Genomic DNA, 16,294 nt, shown 5'->3' with positions numbered 1-16,294 from the left:
AAGCCTTTGCACATTTGATCCAGCCGGGCCTGCATCAGCAGATCCTGCTCCGATGGCAAGGGAGAGCCTGCAAGTGTAAATCAAAGAAAGGGGAGAAATCCGCAAGAGGCGGGTTAACAAATTCCAGTGGCAGGCCCATGTTCCCCAGGAAGCAAGTACTTCCTCCTGCTCCCTTCAGTGGGAAAAGACATAGGAGGTGTATTTCTCTAAGCAGGGGCTCTGCGTAGGTGGCACTGCATTGCTTTGGGAAGCATCCATGCTAAGTGCAGAGTAGCAGCAGACCCCACAGCTGAGACGTGAATTGGGACTGTTAAGGAAGGGCACTGGGAGGGTGAGGAGGGCAGAGGAAAATGCTTTAAAAAAGCATCTGCAAGTTCCTACACACCCGCTGAAAACCCATACCAGGGATGGGGCTCGAACCCATGCGGACAACTGTCCATTGGATCTTAAGTCCAACGCCTTAACCACTCGGCCACCCTGGTGAGACCCTAGGCCCTGCCTTACTCAGCTCCCTTTTCATGCTGGCTGCTCCAGCGCAGGCTGTCCAGCAAGAGGTGATTGCAGAGTAAAAAGGCTTTTGCAGGAGGATAAAGGTAATTGCTTATGACAAACACACTGTGTGACACCTAACTTTTCCCCACTCGTACTTTATGGGCAATCTATACAGTGGAGTTAGCTTAGTCACAATAAGGAAGTGAGCAAGGCAGGCTCACAAGAGCATCTCCTCCCTGGTGGTCTAGTGGCTAGGATTCGGCGCTTTCACCGCCGCGGCCCGGGTTCGATTCCCGGTCAGGGAAGATCCCTCTAAGACGTAGACGTGCGTAATTTGTCCACGCAGCTCAGCTTTTTTTAATCGAAGGTCCTTAAAAAGGCACCCCGACCTATAGACGAAAGCAGAGGAAAGGGGCTGGGTCCCCTGTGTCCCAGGTTGCTTTGCTCCCATTGCCCTCAGCCACCTTCATGCGCACGCAGTCCCCCACCCAGTCAGGTGCTCTATGTGGGCGTAAAGTGCAGTACCAGCTCATCAGAAAGGTAAATTGCTGGAAAACCCGGCTGCGATGTATACATCTACTTTGGAGCACTCTTCTCCCTTGCACTCTTGAATCGGTCATTCGCAATGTATTCTTCCAGCAAGCTGAATAACGAGGTAGGTGTGAGAAGGTGTACCAGCTGTCTTTGAGCTATCAGCGGCCACTAGGTGTCCCTCTTGTGATTTCCCGGGGATCCCGATTGTACAGGAATTCGTCGGTTCAGTAGCACGGGGGAGGGGATGGCCTGTGCTTGGAAGTGACAAACAGTCTGGTGGAATCATGAGTGTTTTTTCAAGTTCTGATTCATATTCGCTGTAGAATAAAATATGCTTTCAGCCCCCATGAGCTTTGTCACTAGGAGAGCAGTGTAGGAACTTTTGCTGTATGGCTCTGGGTTCCCTGGTGGTCTAGTGGTTAGGATTCGGCGCTCTCACCGCCGCGGCCCGGGTTCGATTCCCGGTCAGGGAACAGTCCTTCTTCTGCCCTTGAATGCTTTTCCTTCCCGCAGGTCAGGGCTTCTCAAAATGAATTTGCTTTTCTGACAAACAGTTTGCCTAGCATCCCGCAATCTGGCTCCTAATTTGATTTTCGCAAGGTTCCCTTTGAGTTGCTTTCCTCGGCGGGAGGAAAATCTCTTGTGCAAGGCTCTTGAGGAAGTGAGATTCTGTATTCCGAGGTGCGCTTCTTTTCGTAGGCTTCTGACCACATGGTGTGCGGCAGGAAGTCATCTTTGACAGGGCCGCAGGCTTTGTCTCCAAATGGCATCCCGGACCCACTGCAACCCACCTTTTTGCTGAAACGGAAGTCTGGTTCAGGGTAAGAAAAAGCTGAGCTGCACGTACCGAAAGCAGCAGAGCCCAGCGGCGGAGAGGGTGTGGCCAGGGCTGTCTGATTTGCATAGTGACCAGTGGCATCTTGGGAATGTACAGGCTTTGGAGCCTAACGGGTGCTGCAGGGGTCTGCCTGGCCGGAGAAATGCCTGTCTGGCGCTCCCCTCAGGACACACGTGTCTTCCGTTCGAGCATGGAGGGTGAGGGACATGGGTCACCCTCATATACAGGGGTGTGGGCATGGGCAGGATGGGGCGTGGGGGACCCGTCAGGGCATTGCCCGTTTGGAAGCCCGTTCGGAAGGCAAGAGGAGGCGGAGGCGGGAATCTCTGCTCAATTTTTTCCCGAGGCCTGGGGACAAGCCTTTGCACATTTGATCCAGCCGGGCCTGCATCAGCAGATCCTGCTCCGATGGCAAGGGAGAGCCTGCAGGTGTAAATCAAAGAAAGGGGAGAAATCCGCAAGAGGCGGGTTAACAAATTCCAGTGGCAGGCCCATGTTCCCCAGGAAGCAAGTACTTCCTCCTGCTCCCTTCAGTGGGAAAAGACATAGGAGGTGTATTTCTCTAAGCAGGGGCTCTGCGTAGGTGGCACTGCATTGCTTTGGGAAGCATCCATGCTAAGTGCAGAGTAGCAGCAGACCCCACAGCTGAGACGTGAATTGGGACTGTTAAGGAAGGGCACTGGGAGGGTGAGGAAGGCAGAGGAAAATGCTTTAAAAAAGCATCTGCAAGTTCCTACACACCCGCTGAAAACCCATACCAGGGATGGGGCTCGAACCCATGCGGACAACTGTCCATTGGATCTTAAGTCCAACGCCTTAACCACTCGGCCACCCTGGTGAGACCCTAGGCCCTGCCTTACTCAGCTCCCTTTTCATGCTGGCTGCTCCAGCGCAGGCTGTCCAGCAAGAGGTGATTGCAGAGTAAAAAGGCTTTTGCAGGAGGATAAAGGTAATTGCTTATGACAAACACACTGTGTGACACCTAACTTTTCCCCACTCGTACTTTATGGGCAATCTATACAGTGGAGTTAGCTTAGTCACAATAAGGAAGTGAGCAAGGCAGGCTCACAAGAGCATCTCCTCCCTGGTGGTCTAGTGGCTAGGATTCGGCACTTTCACCGCCGCGGCCCGGGTTCGATTCCCGGTCAGGGAAGATCCCTCTAAGACGTAGACGTGCGTAATTTGTCCACGCAGCTCAGCTTTTTTTAATCGAAGGTCCTTAAAAAGGCACCCCGACCTATAGACGAAAGCAGAGGAAAGGGGCTGGGTCCCCTGTGTCCCAGGTTGCTTTGCTCCCATTGCCCTCAGCCACCTTCATGCGCACGCAGTCCCCCACCCAGTCAGGTGCTCTATGTGGGCGTAAAGTGCAGTACCAGCTCATCAGAAAGGTAAATTGCTGGAAAACCCGGCTGCGATGTATACATCTACTTTGGAGCACTCTTCTCCCTTGCACTCTTGAATCGGTCATTCGCAATGTATTCTTCCAGCAAGCTGAATAACGAGGTAGGTGTGAGAAGGTGTACCAGCTGTCTTTGAGCTATCAGCGGCCACTAGGTGTCCCTCTTGTGATTTCCCGGGGATCCCGATTGTACAGGAATTCGTCGGTTCAGTAGCACGGGGGAGGGGATGGCCTGTGCTTGGAAGTGACAAACAGTCTGGTGGAATCATGAGTGTTTTTTCAAGTTCTGATTCATATTCGCTGTAGAATAAAATATGCTTTCAGCCCCCATGAGCTTTGTCACTAGGAGAGCAGTGTAGGAACTTTTGCTGTATGGCTCTGGGTTCCCTGGTGGTCTAGTGGTTAGGATTCGGCGCTCTCACCGCCGCGGCCCGGGTTTGATTCCCGGTCAGGGAACAGTCCTTCTTCTGCCCTTGAATGCTTTTCCTTCCCGCAGGTCAGGGCTTCTCAAAATGAATTTGCTTTTCTGACAAACAGTTTGCCTAGCATCCCGCAATCTGGCTCCTAATTTGATTTTCGCAAGGTTCCCTTTGAGTTGCTTTCCTCGGCGGGAGGAAAATCTCTTGTGCAAGGCTCTTGAGGAAGTGAGATTCTGTATTCCGAGGTGCGCTTCTTTTCGTAGGCTTCTGACCACATGGTGTGCGGCAGGAAGTCATCTTTGACAGGGCCGCAGGCTTTGTCTCCAAATGGCATCCCGGACCCACTGCAACCCACCTTTTTGCTGAAACGGAAGTCTGGTTCAGGGTAAGAAAAAGCTGAGCTGCACGTACCGAAAGCAGCAGAGCCCAGCGGCGGAGAGGGTGTGGCCAGGGCTGTCTGATTTGCATAGTGACCAGTGGCATCTTGGGAATGTACAGGCTTTGGAGCCTAACGGGTGCTGCAGGGGTCTGCCTGGCCGGAGAAATGCCTGTCTGGCGCTCCCCTCAGGACACACGTGTCTTCCGTTCGAGCATGGAGGGTGAGGGACATGGGTCACCCTCATATACAGGGGTGTGGGCATGGGCAGGATGGGGCGTGGGGGACCCGTCAGGGCATTGCCCGTTTGGAAGCCCGTTCGGAAGGCAAGAGGAGGCGGAGGCGGAGGCGGAGGCGGGAATCTCTGCTCAATTTTTTCCCGAGGCCTGGGGACAAGCCTTTGCACATTTGATCCTGCCGGGCCTGCATCAGCAGATCCTGCTCCGATGGCAAGGGAGAGCCTGCAGGTGTAAATCAAAGAAAGGGGAGAAATCCGCAAGAGGCGGGTTAACAAATTCCAGTGGCAGGCCCATGTTCCCCAGGAAGCAAGTACTTCCTCCTGCTCCCTTCAGTGGGAAAAGACATAGGAGGTGTATTTCTCTAAGCAGGGGCTCTGCGTAGGTGGCACTGCATTGCTTTGGGAAGCATCCATGCTAAGTGCAGAGTAGCAGCAGACCCCACAGCTGAGACGTGAATTGGGACTGTTAAGGAAGGGCACTGGGAGGGTGAGGAAGGCAGAGGAAAATGCTTTAAAAAAGCATCTGCAAGTTCCTACACACCCGCTGAAAACCCATACCAGGGATGGGGCTCGAACCCATGCGGACAACTGTCCATTGGATCTTAAGTCCAACGCCTTAACCACTCGGCCACCCTGGTGAGACCCTAGGCCCTGCCTTACTCAGCTCCCTTTTCATGCTGGCTGCTCCAGCGCAGGCTGTCCAGCAAGAGGTGATTGCAGAGTAAAAAGGCTTTTGCAGGAGGATAAAGGTAATTGCTTATGACAAACACACTGTGTGACACCTAACTTTTCCCCACTCGTACTTTATGGGCAATCTATACAGTGGAGTTAGCTTAGTCACAATAAGGAAGTGAGCAAGGCAGGCTCACAAGAGCATCTCCTCCCTGGTGGTCTAGTGGCTAGGATTCGGCGCTTTCACCGCCGCGGTCAGGGAAGATCCCTCTAAGACGTAGACGTGCGTAATTTGTCCACGCAGCTCAGCTTTTTTTAATCGAAGGTCCTTAAAAAGACACCCCGACCTATAGACGAAAGCAGAGGAAAGGGGCTGGGTCCCCTGTGTCCCAGGTTGCTTTGCTCCCATTGCCCTCAGCCACCTTCATGCGCACGCAGTCCCCCACCCAGTCAGGTGCTCTATGTGGGCGTAAAGTGCAGTACCAGCTCATCAGAAAGGTAAATTGCTGGAAAACCCGGCTGCGATGTATACATCTACTTTGGAGCACTCTTCTCCCTTGCACTCTTGAATCGGTCATTCGCAATGTATTCTTCCAGCAAGCTGAATAACGAGGTAGGTGTGAGAAGGTGTACCAGCTGTCTTTGAGCTATCAGCGGCCACTAGGTGTCCCTCTTGTGATTTCCCGGGGATCCCGATTGTACAGGAATTCGTCGGTTCAGTAGCACGGGGGAGGGGATGGCCTGTGCTTGGAAGTGACAAACAGTCTGGTGGAATCATGAGTGTTTTTTCAAGTTCTGATTCATATTCGCTGTAGAATAAAATATGCTTTCAGCCCCCATGAGCTTTGTCACTAGGAGAGCAGTGTAGGAACTTTTGCTGTATGGCTCTGGGTTCCCTGGTGGTCTAGTGGTTAGGATTCGGCGCTCTCACCGCCGCGGCCCGGGTTCGATTCCCGGTCAGGGAACAGTCCTTCTTCTGCCCTTGAATGCTTTTCCTTCCCGCAGATCAGGGCTTCTCAAAATGAATTTGCTTTTCTGACAAACAGTTTGCCTAGCATCCCGCAATCTGGCTCCTAATTTGATTTTCGCAAGGTTCCCTTTGAGTTGCTTTCCTCGGCGGGAGGAAAATCTCTTGTGCAAGGCTCTTGAGGAAGTGAGATTCTGTATTCCGAGGTGCGCTTCTTTTCGTAGGCTTCTGACCACATGGTGTGCGGCAGGAAGTCATCTTTGACAGGGCCGCAGGCTTTGTCTCCAAATGGCATCCCGGACCCACTGCAACCCACCTTTTTGCTGAAACGGAAGTCTGGTTCAGGGTAAGAAAAAGCTGAGCTGCACGTACCGAAAGCAGCAGAGCCCAGCGGCGGAGAGGGTGTGGCCAGGGCTGTCTGATTTGCATAGTGACCAGTGGCATCTTGGGAATGTACAGGCTTTGGAGCCTAACGGGTGCTGCAGGGGTCTGCCTGGCCGGAGAAATGCCTGTCTGGCGCTCCCTTCAGGACACACGTGTCTTCCGTTCGAGCATGGAGGGTGAGGGACATGGGTCACCCTCATATACAGGGGTGTGGGCATGGGCAGGATGGGGCGTGGGGGACCCGTCAGGGCATTGCCCGTTTGGAAGCCCGTTCGGAAGGCAAGAGGAGGCGGAGGCGGAGGCGGGAATCTCTGCTCAATTTTTTCCCGAGGCCTGGGGACAAGCCTTTGCACATTTGATCCAGCCGGGCCTGCATCAGCAGATCCTGCTCCGATGGCAAGGGAGAGCCTGCAGGTGTAAATCAAAGAAAGGGGAGAAATCCGCAAGAGGCGGGTTAACAAATTCCAGTGGCAGGCCCATGTTCCCCAGGAAGCAAGTACTTCCTCCTGCTCCCTTCAGTGGGAAAAGACATAGGAGGTGTATTTCTCTAAGCAGGGGCTCTGCGTAGGTGGCACTGCATTGCTTTGGGAAGCATCCATGCTAAGTGCAGAGTAGCAGCAGACCCCACAGCTGAGACGTGAATTGGGACTGTTAAGGAAGGGCACTGGGAGGGTGAGGAAGGCAGAGGAAAATGCTTTAAAAAAGCATCTGCAAGTTCCTACACACCCGCTGAAAACCCATACCAGGGATGGGGCTCGAACCCATGCGGACAACTGTCCATTGGATCTTAAGTCCAACGCCTTAACCACTCGGCCACCCTGGTGAGACCCTAGGCCCTGCCTTACTCAGCTCCCTTTTCATGCTGGCTGCTCCAGCGCAGGCTGTCCAGCAAGAGGTGATTGCAGAGTAAAAAGGCTTTTGCAGGAGGATAAAGGTAATTGCTTATGACAAACACACTGTGTGACACCTAACTTTTCCCCACTCGTACTTTATGGGCAATCTATACAGTGGAGTTAGCTTAGTCACAATAAGGAAGTGAGCAAGGCAGGCTCACAAGAGCATCTCCTCCCTGGTGGTCTAGTGGCTAGGATTCGGCACTTTCACCGCCGCGGCCCGGGTTCGATTCCCGGTCAGGGAAGATCCCTCTAAGACGTAGACGTGCGTAATTTGTCCACGCAGCTCAGCTTTTTTTAATCGAAGGTCCTTAAAAAGGCACCCCGACCTATAGACGAAAGCAGAGGAAAGGGGCTGGGTCCCCTGTGTCCCAGGTTGCTTTGCTCCCATTGCCCTCAGCCACCTTCATGCGCACGCAGTCCCCCACCCAGTCAGGTGCTCTATGTGGGCGTAAAGTGCAGTACCAGCTCATCAGAAAGGTAAATTGCTGGAAAACCCGGCTGCGATGTATACATCTACTTTGGAGCACTCTTCTCCCTTGCACTCTTGAATCGGTCATTCGCAATGTATTCTTCCAGCAAGCTGAATAACGAGGTAGGTGTGAGAAGGTGTACCAGCTGTCTTTGAGCTATCAGCGGCCACTAGGTGTCCCTCTTGTGATTTCCCGGGGATCCCGATTGTACAGGAATTCGTCGGTTCAGTAGCACGGGGGAGGGGATGGCCTGTGCTTGGAAGTGACAAACAGTCTGGTGGAATCATGAGTGTTTTTTCAAGTTCTGATTCATATTCGCTGTAGAATAAAATATGCTTTCAGCCCCCATGAGCTTTGTCACTAGGAGAGCAGTGTAGGAACTTTTGCTGTATGGCTCTGGGTTCCCTGGTGGTCTAGTGGTTAGGATTCGGCGCTCTCACCGCCGCGGCCCGGGTTTGATTCCCGGTCAGGGAACAGTCCTTCTTCTGCCCTTGAATGCTTTTCCTTCCCGCAGGTCAGGGCTTCTCAAAATGAATTTGCTTTTCTGACAAACAGTTTGCCTAGCATCCCGCAATCTGGCTCCTAATTTGATTTTCGCAAGGTTCCCTTTGAGTTGGTTTCCTCGGCGGGAGGAAAATCTCTTGTGCAAGGCTCTTGAGGAAGTGAGATTCTGTATTCCGAGGTGCGCTTCTTTTCGTAGGCTTCTGACCACATGGTGTGCGGCAGGAAGTCATCTTTGACAGGGCCGCAGGCTTTGTCTCCAAATGGCATCCCGGACCCACTGCAACCCACCTTTTTGCTGAAACGGAAGTCTGGTTCAGGGTAAGAAAAAGCTGAGCTGCACGTACCGAAAGCAGCAGAGCCCAGCGGCGGAGAGGGTGTGGCCAGGGCTGTCTGATTTGCATAGTGACCAGTGGCATCTTGGGAATGTACAGGCTTTGGAGCCTAACGGGTGCTGCAGGGGTCTGCCTGGCCGGAGAAATGCCTGTCTGGCGCTCCCCTCAGGACACACGTGTCTTCCGTTCGAGCATGGAGGGTGAGGGACATGGGTCACCCTCATATACAGGGGTGTGGGCATGGGCAGGATGGGGCGTGGGGGACCCGTCAGGGCATTGCCCGTTTGGAAGCCCGTTCGGAAGGCAAGAGGAGGCGGAGGCGGAGGCGGAGGCGGGAATCTCTGCTCAATTTTTTCCCGAGGCCTGGGGACAAGCCTTTGCACATTTGATCCTGCCGGGCCTGCATCAGCAGATCCTGCTCCGATGGCAAGGGAGAGCCTGCAGGTGTAAATCAAAGAAAGGGGAGAAATCCGCAAGAGGCGGGTTAACAAATTCCAGTGGCAGGCCCATGTTCCCCAGGAAGCAAGTACTTCCTCCTGCTCCCTTCAGTGGGAAAAGACATAGGAGGTGTATTTCTCTAAGCAGGGGCTCTGCGTAGGTGGCACTGCATTGCTTTGGGAAGCATCCATGCTAAGTGCAGAGTAGCAGCAGACCCCACAGCTGAGACGTGAATTGGGACTGTTAAGGAAGGGCACTGGGAGGGTGAGGAAGGCAGAGGAAAATGCTTTAAAAAAGCATCTGCAAGTTCCTACACACCCGCTGAAAACCCATACCAGGGATGGGGCTCGAACCCATGCGGACAACTGTCCATTGGATCTTAAGTCCAACGCCTTAACCACTCGGCCACCCTGGTGAGACCCTAGGCCCTGCCTTACTCAGCTCCCTTTTCATGCTGGCTGCTCCAGCGCAGGCTGTCCAGCAAGAGGTGATTGCAGAGTAAAAAGGCTTTTGCAGGAGGATAAAGGTAATTGCTTATGACAAACACACTGTGTGACACCTAACTTTTCCCCACTCGTACTTTATGGGCAATCTATACAGTGGAGTTAGCTTAGTCACAATAAGGAAGTGAGCAAGGCAGGCTCACAAGAGCATCTCCTCCCTGGTGGTCTAGTGGCTAGGATTCGGCGCTTTCACCGCCGCGGCCCGGGTTCGATTCCCGGTCAGGGAAGATCCCTCTAAGACGTAGACGTGCGTAATTTGTCCACGCAGCTAAGCTTTTTTTAATCGAAGGTCCTTAAAAAGGCACCCCGACCTATAGACGAAAGCAGAGGAAAGGGGCTGGGTCCCCTGTGTCCCAGGTTGCTTTGCTCCCATTGCCCTCAGCCACCTTCATGCGCACGCAGTCCCCCACCCAGTCAGGTGCTCTATGTGGGCGTAAAGTGCAGTACCAGCTCATCAGAAAGGTAAATTGCTGGAAAACCCGGCTGCGATGTATACATCTACTTTGGAGCACTCTTCTCCCTTGCACTCTTGAATCGGTCATTCGCAATGTATTCTTCCAGCAAGCTGAATAACGAGGTAGGTGTGAGAAGGTGTACCAGCTGTCTTTGAGCTATCAGCGGCCACTAGGTGTCCCTCTTGTGATTTCCCGGGGATCCCGATTGTACAGGAATTCGTCGGTTCAGTAGCACGGGGGAGGGGATGGCCTGTGCTTGGAAGTGACAAACAGTCTGGTGGAATCATGAGTGTTTTTTCAAGTTCTGATTCATATTCGCTGTAGAATAAAATATGCTTTCAGCCCCCATGAGCTTTGTCACTAGGAGAGCAGTGTAGGAACTTTTGCTGTATGGCTGTGGGTTCCCTGGTGGTCTAGTGGTTAGGATTCGGCGCTCTCACCGCCGCGGCCCGGGTTCGATTCCCGGTCAGGAAACAGTCCTTCTTCTGCCCTTGAATGCTTTTCCTTCCCGCAGGTCAGGGCTTCTCAAAATGAATTTGCTTTTCTGACAAACAGTTTGCCTAGCATCCCGCAATCTGGCTCCTAATTTGATTTTCGCAAGGTTCCCTTTGAGTTGCTTTCCTCGGCGGGAGGAAAATCTCTTGTGCAAGGCTCTTGAGGAAGTGAGATTCTGTATTCCGAGGTGCGCTTCTTTTCGTAGGCTTCTGACCACATGGTGTGCGGCAGGAAGTCATCTTTGACAGGGCCGCAGGCTTTGTCTCCAAATGGCATCCCGGACCCACTGCAACCCACCTTTTTGCTGAAACGGAAGTCTGGTTCAGGGTAAGAAAAAGCTGAGCTGCACGTACCGAAAGCAGCAGAGCCCAGCGGCGGAGAGGGTGTGGCCAGGGTTGTCTGATTTGCATAGTGACCAGTGGCATCTTGGGAATGTACAGGCTTTGGAGCCTAACGGGTGCTGCAGGGGTCTGCCTGGCCGGAGAAATGCCTGTCTGGCGCTCCCCTCAGGACACACGTGTCTTCCGTTCGAGCATGGAGGGTGAGGGACATGGGTCACCCTCATATACAGGGGTGTGGGCATGGGCAGGATGGGGCGTGGGGGACCCGTCAGGGCATTGCCCGTTTGGAAGCCCGTTCGGAAGGCAAGAGGAGGCGGAGGCGGAGGCGGAGGCGGGAATCTCTGCTCAATTTTTTCCCGAGGCCTGGGGACAAGCCTTTGCACATTTGATCCTGCCGGGCCTGCATCAGCAGATCCTGCTTCGATGGCAAGGGAGAGCCTGCAGGTGTAAATCAAAGAAAGGGGAGAAATCCGCAAGAGGCGGGTTAACAAATTCCAGTGGCAGGCCCATGTTCCCCAGGAAGCAAGTACTTCCTCCTGCTCCCTTCAGTGGGAAAAGACATAGGAGGTGTATTTCTCTAAGCAGGGGCTCTGCGTAGGTGGCACTGCATTGCTTTGGGAAGCATTCATGCTAAGTGCAGAGTAGCAGCAGACCCCACAGCTGAGACGTGAATTGGGACTGTTAAGGAAGGGCACTGGGAGGGTGAGGAAGGCAGAGGAAAATGCTTTAAAAAAGCATCTGCAAGTTCCTACACACCCGCTGAAAACCCATACCAGGGATGGGGCTCGAACCCATGCGGACAACTGTCCATTGGATCTTAAGTCCAACGCCTTAACCACTCGGCCACCCTGGTGAGACCCTAGGCCCTGCCTTACTCAGCTCCCTTTTCATGCTGGCTGCTCCAGCGCAGGCTGTCCAGCAAGAGGTGATTGCAGAGTAAAAAGGCTTTTGCAGGAGGATAAAGGTAATTGCTTATGACAAACACACTGTGTGACACCTAACTTTTCCCCACTCGTACTTTATGGGCAATCTATACAGTGGAGTTAGCTTAGTCACAATAAGGAAGTGAGCAAGGCAGGCTCACAAGAGCATCTCCTCCCTGGTGGTCTAGTGGCTAGGATTCGGCGCTTTCACCGCCGCGGCCCGGGTTCGATTCCCGGTCAGGGAAGATCCCTCTAAGACGTAGACGTGCGTAATTTGTCCACGCAGCTCAGCTTTTTTTAATCGAAGGTCCTTAAAAAGGCACCCCGACCTATAGACGAAAGCAGAGGAAAGGGGCTGGGTCCCCTGTGTCCCAGGTTGCTTTGCTCCCATTGCCCTCAGCCACCTTCATGCGCACGCAGTCCCCCACCCAGTCAGGTGCTCTATGTGGGCGTAAAGTGCAGTACCAGCTCATCAGAAAGGTAAATTGCTGGAAAACCCGGCTGCGATGTATACATCTACTTTGGAGCACTCTTCTCCCTTGCACTCTTGAATCGGTCATTCGCAATGTATTCTTCCAGCAAGCTGAATAACGAGGTAGGTGTGAGAAGGTGTACCAGCTGTCTTTGAGCTATCAGCGGCCACTAGGTGTCCCTCTTGTGATTTCCCGGGGATCCCGATTGTACAGGAATTCGTCGGTTCAGTAGCACGGGGGAGGGGATGGCCTGTGCTTGGAAGTGACAAACAGTCTGGTGGAATCATGAGTGTTTTTTCAAGTTCTGATTCATATTCGCTGTAGAATAAAATATGCTTTCAGCCCCCATGAGCTTTGTCACTAGGAGAGCAGTGTAGGAACTTTTGCTGTATGGCTCTGGGTTCCCTGGTGGTCTAGTGGTTAGGATTCGGCGCTCTCACCGCCGCGGCCCGGGTTAGATTCCCGGTCAGGGAACAGTCCTTCTTCTGCCCTTGAATGCTTTTCCTTCCCGCAGGTCAGGGCTTCTCAAAATGAATTTGCTTTTCTGACAAACAGTTTGCCTAGCATCCCGCAATCTGGCTCCTAATTTGATTTTCGCAAGGTTCCCTTTGAGTTGCTTTCCTCGGCGGGAGGAAAATCTCTTGTGCAAGGCTCTTGAGGAAGTGAGATTCTGTATTCCGAGGTGCGCTTCTTTTCGTAGGCTTCTGACCACATGGTGTGCGGCAGGAAGTCATCTTTGACAGGGCCGCAGGCTTTGTCTCCAAATGGCATCCCGGACCCACTGCAACCCACCTTTTTGCTGAAACGGAAGTCTGGTTCAGGGTAAGAAAAAGCTGAGCTGCACGTACCGAAAGCAGCAGAGCCCAGCGGCGGAGAGGGTGTGGCCAGGGCTGTCTGATTTGCATAGTGACCAGTGGCATCTTGGGAATGTACAGGCTTTGGAGCCTAACGGGTGCTGCAGGGGTCTGCCTGGCCGGAGAAATGCCTGTCTGGCGCTCCCCTCAGGACACACGTGTCTTCCGTTCGAGCATGGAGGGTGAGGGACATGGGTCACCCTCATATACAGGGGTGTGGGCATGGGCAGGATGGGGCGTGGGGGACCCGTCAGGGCATTGCCCGTTTGGAAGCCCGTTCGGAAGGCAAGAGGAGGCGGAGGCGGAGGCGGGAATCTCTGCTCAATTTTTTCCCGAGGCCTGGGGACAAGCCTTTGCACATTTGATCCAGCCGGGCCTGCATCAGCAGATCCTGCTCCGATGGCAAGGGAGAGCCTGCAGGTGTAAATCAAAGAAAGGGGAGAAATCCGCAAGAGGCGGGTTAACAAATTCCAGTGGCAGGCCCATGTTCCCCAGGAAGCAAGTACTTCCTCCTGCTCCCTTCAGTGGGAAAAGACATAGGAGGTGTATTTCTCTAAGCAGGGGCTCTGCGTAGGTGGCACTGCATTGCTTTGGGAAGCATCCATGCTAAGTGCAGAGTAGCAGCAGACCCCACAGCTGAGACGTGAATTGGGACTGTTAAGGAAGGGCACTGGGAGGGTGAGGAGGGCAGAGGAAAATGCTTTAAAAAAGCATCTGCAAGTTCCTACACACCCGCTGAAAACCCATACCAGGGATGGGGCTCGAACCCATGCGGACAACTGTCCATTGGATCTTAAGTCCAACGCCTTAACCACTCGGCCACCCTGGTGAGACCCTAGGCCCTGCCTTACTCAGCTCCCTTTTCATGCTGGCTGCTCCAGCGCAGGCTGTCCAGCAAGAGGTGATTGCAGAGTAAAAAGGCTTTTGCAGGAGGATAAAGGTAATTGCTTATGACAAACACACTGTGTGACACCTAACTTTTCCCCACTCGTACTTTATGGGCAATCTATACAGTGGAGTTAGCTTAGTCACAATAAGGAAGTGAGCAAGGCAGGCTCACAAGAGCATCTCCTCCCTGGTGGTCTAGTGGCTAGGATTCGGCGCTTTCACCGCCGCGGCCCGGGTTCGATTCCCGGTCAGGGAAGATCCCTCTAAGACGTAGACGTGCGTAATTTGTCCACGCAGCTCAGCTTTTTTTAATCGAAGGTCCTTAAAAAGGCACCCCGACCTATAGACGAAAGCAGAGGAAAGGGGCTGGGTCCCCTGTGTCCCAGGTTGCTTTGCTCCCATTGCCCTCAGCCACCTTCATGCGCACGCAGTCCCCCACCCAGTCAGGTGCTCTATGTGGGCGTAAAGTGCAGTACCAGCTCATCAGAAAGGTAAATTGCTGGAAAACCCGGCTGCGATGTATACATCTACTTTGGAGCACTCTTCTCCCTTGCACTCTTGAATCGGTCATTCGCAATGTATTCTTCCAGCAAGCTGAATAACGAGGTAGGTGTGAGAAGGTGTACCAGCTGTCTTTGAGCTATCAGCGGCCACTAGGTGTCCCTCTTGTGATTTCCCGGGGATCCCGATTGTACAGGAATTCGTCGGTTCAGTAGCACGGGGGAGGGGATGGCCTGTGCTTGGAAGTGACAAACAGTCTGGTGGAATCATGAGTGTTTTTTCAAGTTCTGATTCATATTCGCTGTAGAATAAAATATGCTTTCAGCCCCCATGAGCTTTGTCACTAGGAGAGCAGTGTAGGAACTTTTGCTGTATGGCTCTGGGTTCCCTGGTGGTCTAGTGGTTAGGATTCGGCGCTCTCACCGCCGCGGCCCGGGTTCGATTCCCGGTCAGGGAACAGTCCTTCTTCTGCCCTTGAATGCTTTTCCTTCCCGCAGGTCAGGGCTTCTCAAAATGAATTTGCTTTTCTGACAAACAGTTTGCCTAGCATCCCGCAATCTGGCTCCTAATTTGATTTTCGCAAGGTTCCCTTTGAGTTGCTTTCCTCGGCGGGAGGAAAATCTCTTGTGCAAGGCTCTTGAGGAAGTGAGATTCTGTATTCCGAGGTGCGCTTCTTTTCGTAGGCTTCTGACCACATGGTGTGCGGCAGGAAGTCATCTTTGACAGGGCCGCAGGCTTTGTCTCCAAATGGCATCCCGGACCCACTGCAACCCACCTTTTTGCTGAAACGGAAGTCTGGTTCAGGGTAAGAAAAAGCTGAGCTGCACGTACCGAAAGCAGCAGAGCCCAGCGGCGGAGAGGGTGTGGCCAGGGCTGTCTGATTTGCATAGTGACCAGTGGCATCTTGGGAATGTACAGGCTTTGGAGCCTAACGGGTGCTGCAGGGGTCTGCCTGGCCGGAGAAATGCCTGTCTGGCGCTCCCCTCAGGACACACGTGTCTTCCGTTCGAGCATGGAGGGTGAGGGACATGGGTCACCCTCATATACAGGGGTGTGGGCATGGGCAGGATGGGGCGTGGGGGACCCGTCAGGGCATTGCCCGTTTGGAAGCCCGTTCGGAAGGCAAGAGGAGGCGGAGGCGGAGGCGGGAATCTCTGCTCAATTTTTTCCCGAGGCCTGGGGACAAGCCTTTGCACATTTGATCCAGCCGGGCCTGCATCAGCAGATCCTGCTCCGATGGCAAGGGAGAGCCTGCAGGTGTAAATCAAAGAAAGGGGAGAAATCCGCAAGAGGCGGGTTAACAAATTCCAGTGGCAGGCCCATGTTCCCCAGGAAGCAAGTACTTCCTCCTGCTCCCTTCAGTGGGAAAAGACATAGGAGGTGTATTTCTCTAAGCAGGGGCTCTGCGTAGGTGGCACTGCATTGCTTTGGGAAGCATCCATGCTAAGTGCAGAGTAGCAGCAGACCCCACAGCTGAGACGTGAATTGGGACTGTTAAGGAAGGGCACTGGGAGGGTGAGGAGGGCAGAGGAAAATGCTTTAAAAAAGCATCTGCAAGTTCCTACACACCCGCTGAAAACCCATACCAGGGATGGGGCTCGAACCCATGCGGACAACTGTCCATTGGATCTTAAGTCCAACGCCTTAACCACTCGGCCACCCTGGTGAGACCCTAGGCCCTGCCTTACTCAGCTCCCTTTTCATGCTGGCTGCTCCAGCGCAGGCTGTCCAGCAAGAGGTGATTGCAGAGTAAAAAGGCTTTTGCAGGAGGATAAAGGTAATTGCTTATGACAAACACACTGTGTGACACCTAACTTTTCCCCACTCGTACTTTATGGGCAATCTATACAGTGGAGTTAGCTTAGTCACAATAAGGAAGTGAGCAAGGCAGGCTCACAAGAG

General features: G+C 53.4%; 7 non-coding genes across 7 annotated transcripts; all 7 read left to right on the top strand.

Annotated features, from left to right (window-relative positions):
• Window positions 1-725: 725 nt before the first annotated feature.
• TRNAE-UUC (transfer RNA glutamic acid (anticodon UUC)) lies at window positions 726-797 on the top strand. The gene has a single exon. It is a non-coding gene; the product is annotated as a tRNA-Glu (tRNA).
• Window positions 798-1,427: 630 nt separating this feature from the next.
• TRNAE-CUC (transfer RNA glutamic acid (anticodon CUC)) lies at window positions 1,428-1,499 on the top strand. The gene has a single exon. It is a non-coding gene; the product is annotated as a tRNA-Glu (tRNA).
• A 4,362-nt stretch (window positions 1,500-5,861) lies between these two features.
• Window positions 5,862-5,933, top strand: TRNAE-CUC (transfer RNA glutamic acid (anticodon CUC)). The gene has a single exon. It is a non-coding gene; the product is annotated as a tRNA-Glu (tRNA).
• Window positions 5,934-9,617: 3,684 nt separating this feature from the next.
• Window positions 9,618-9,689, top strand: TRNAE-UUC (transfer RNA glutamic acid (anticodon UUC)). Its single transcript has one exon. It is a non-coding gene; the product is annotated as a tRNA-Glu (tRNA).
• Window positions 9,690-11,849: 2,160 nt separating this feature from the next.
• Window positions 11,850-11,921, top strand: TRNAE-UUC (transfer RNA glutamic acid (anticodon UUC)). Its single transcript has one exon. It is a non-coding gene; the product is annotated as a tRNA-Glu (tRNA).
• Window positions 11,922-14,075: 2,154 nt separating this feature from the next.
• On the top strand, window positions 14,076-14,147 carry TRNAE-UUC (transfer RNA glutamic acid (anticodon UUC)). Its single transcript has one exon. It is a non-coding gene; the product is annotated as a tRNA-Glu (tRNA).
• Window positions 14,148-14,777: 630 nt separating this feature from the next.
• Window positions 14,778-14,849, top strand: TRNAE-CUC (transfer RNA glutamic acid (anticodon CUC)). Its single transcript has one exon. It is a non-coding gene; the product is annotated as a tRNA-Glu (tRNA).
• Window positions 14,850-16,294: the final 1,445 nt, after the last annotated feature.

The sequence above is a fragment of the Triturus cristatus genome, chromosome 5_2 (genome assembly GCF_964204655.1).
Source record: "Triturus cristatus chromosome 5_2, aTriCri1.1, whole genome shotgun sequence".
Lineage (NCBI taxonomy): Eukaryota > Metazoa > Chordata > Amphibia > Caudata > Salamandridae > Triturus > Triturus cristatus.
This window is presented reverse-complemented; position numbering and strand designations above follow the sequence as displayed.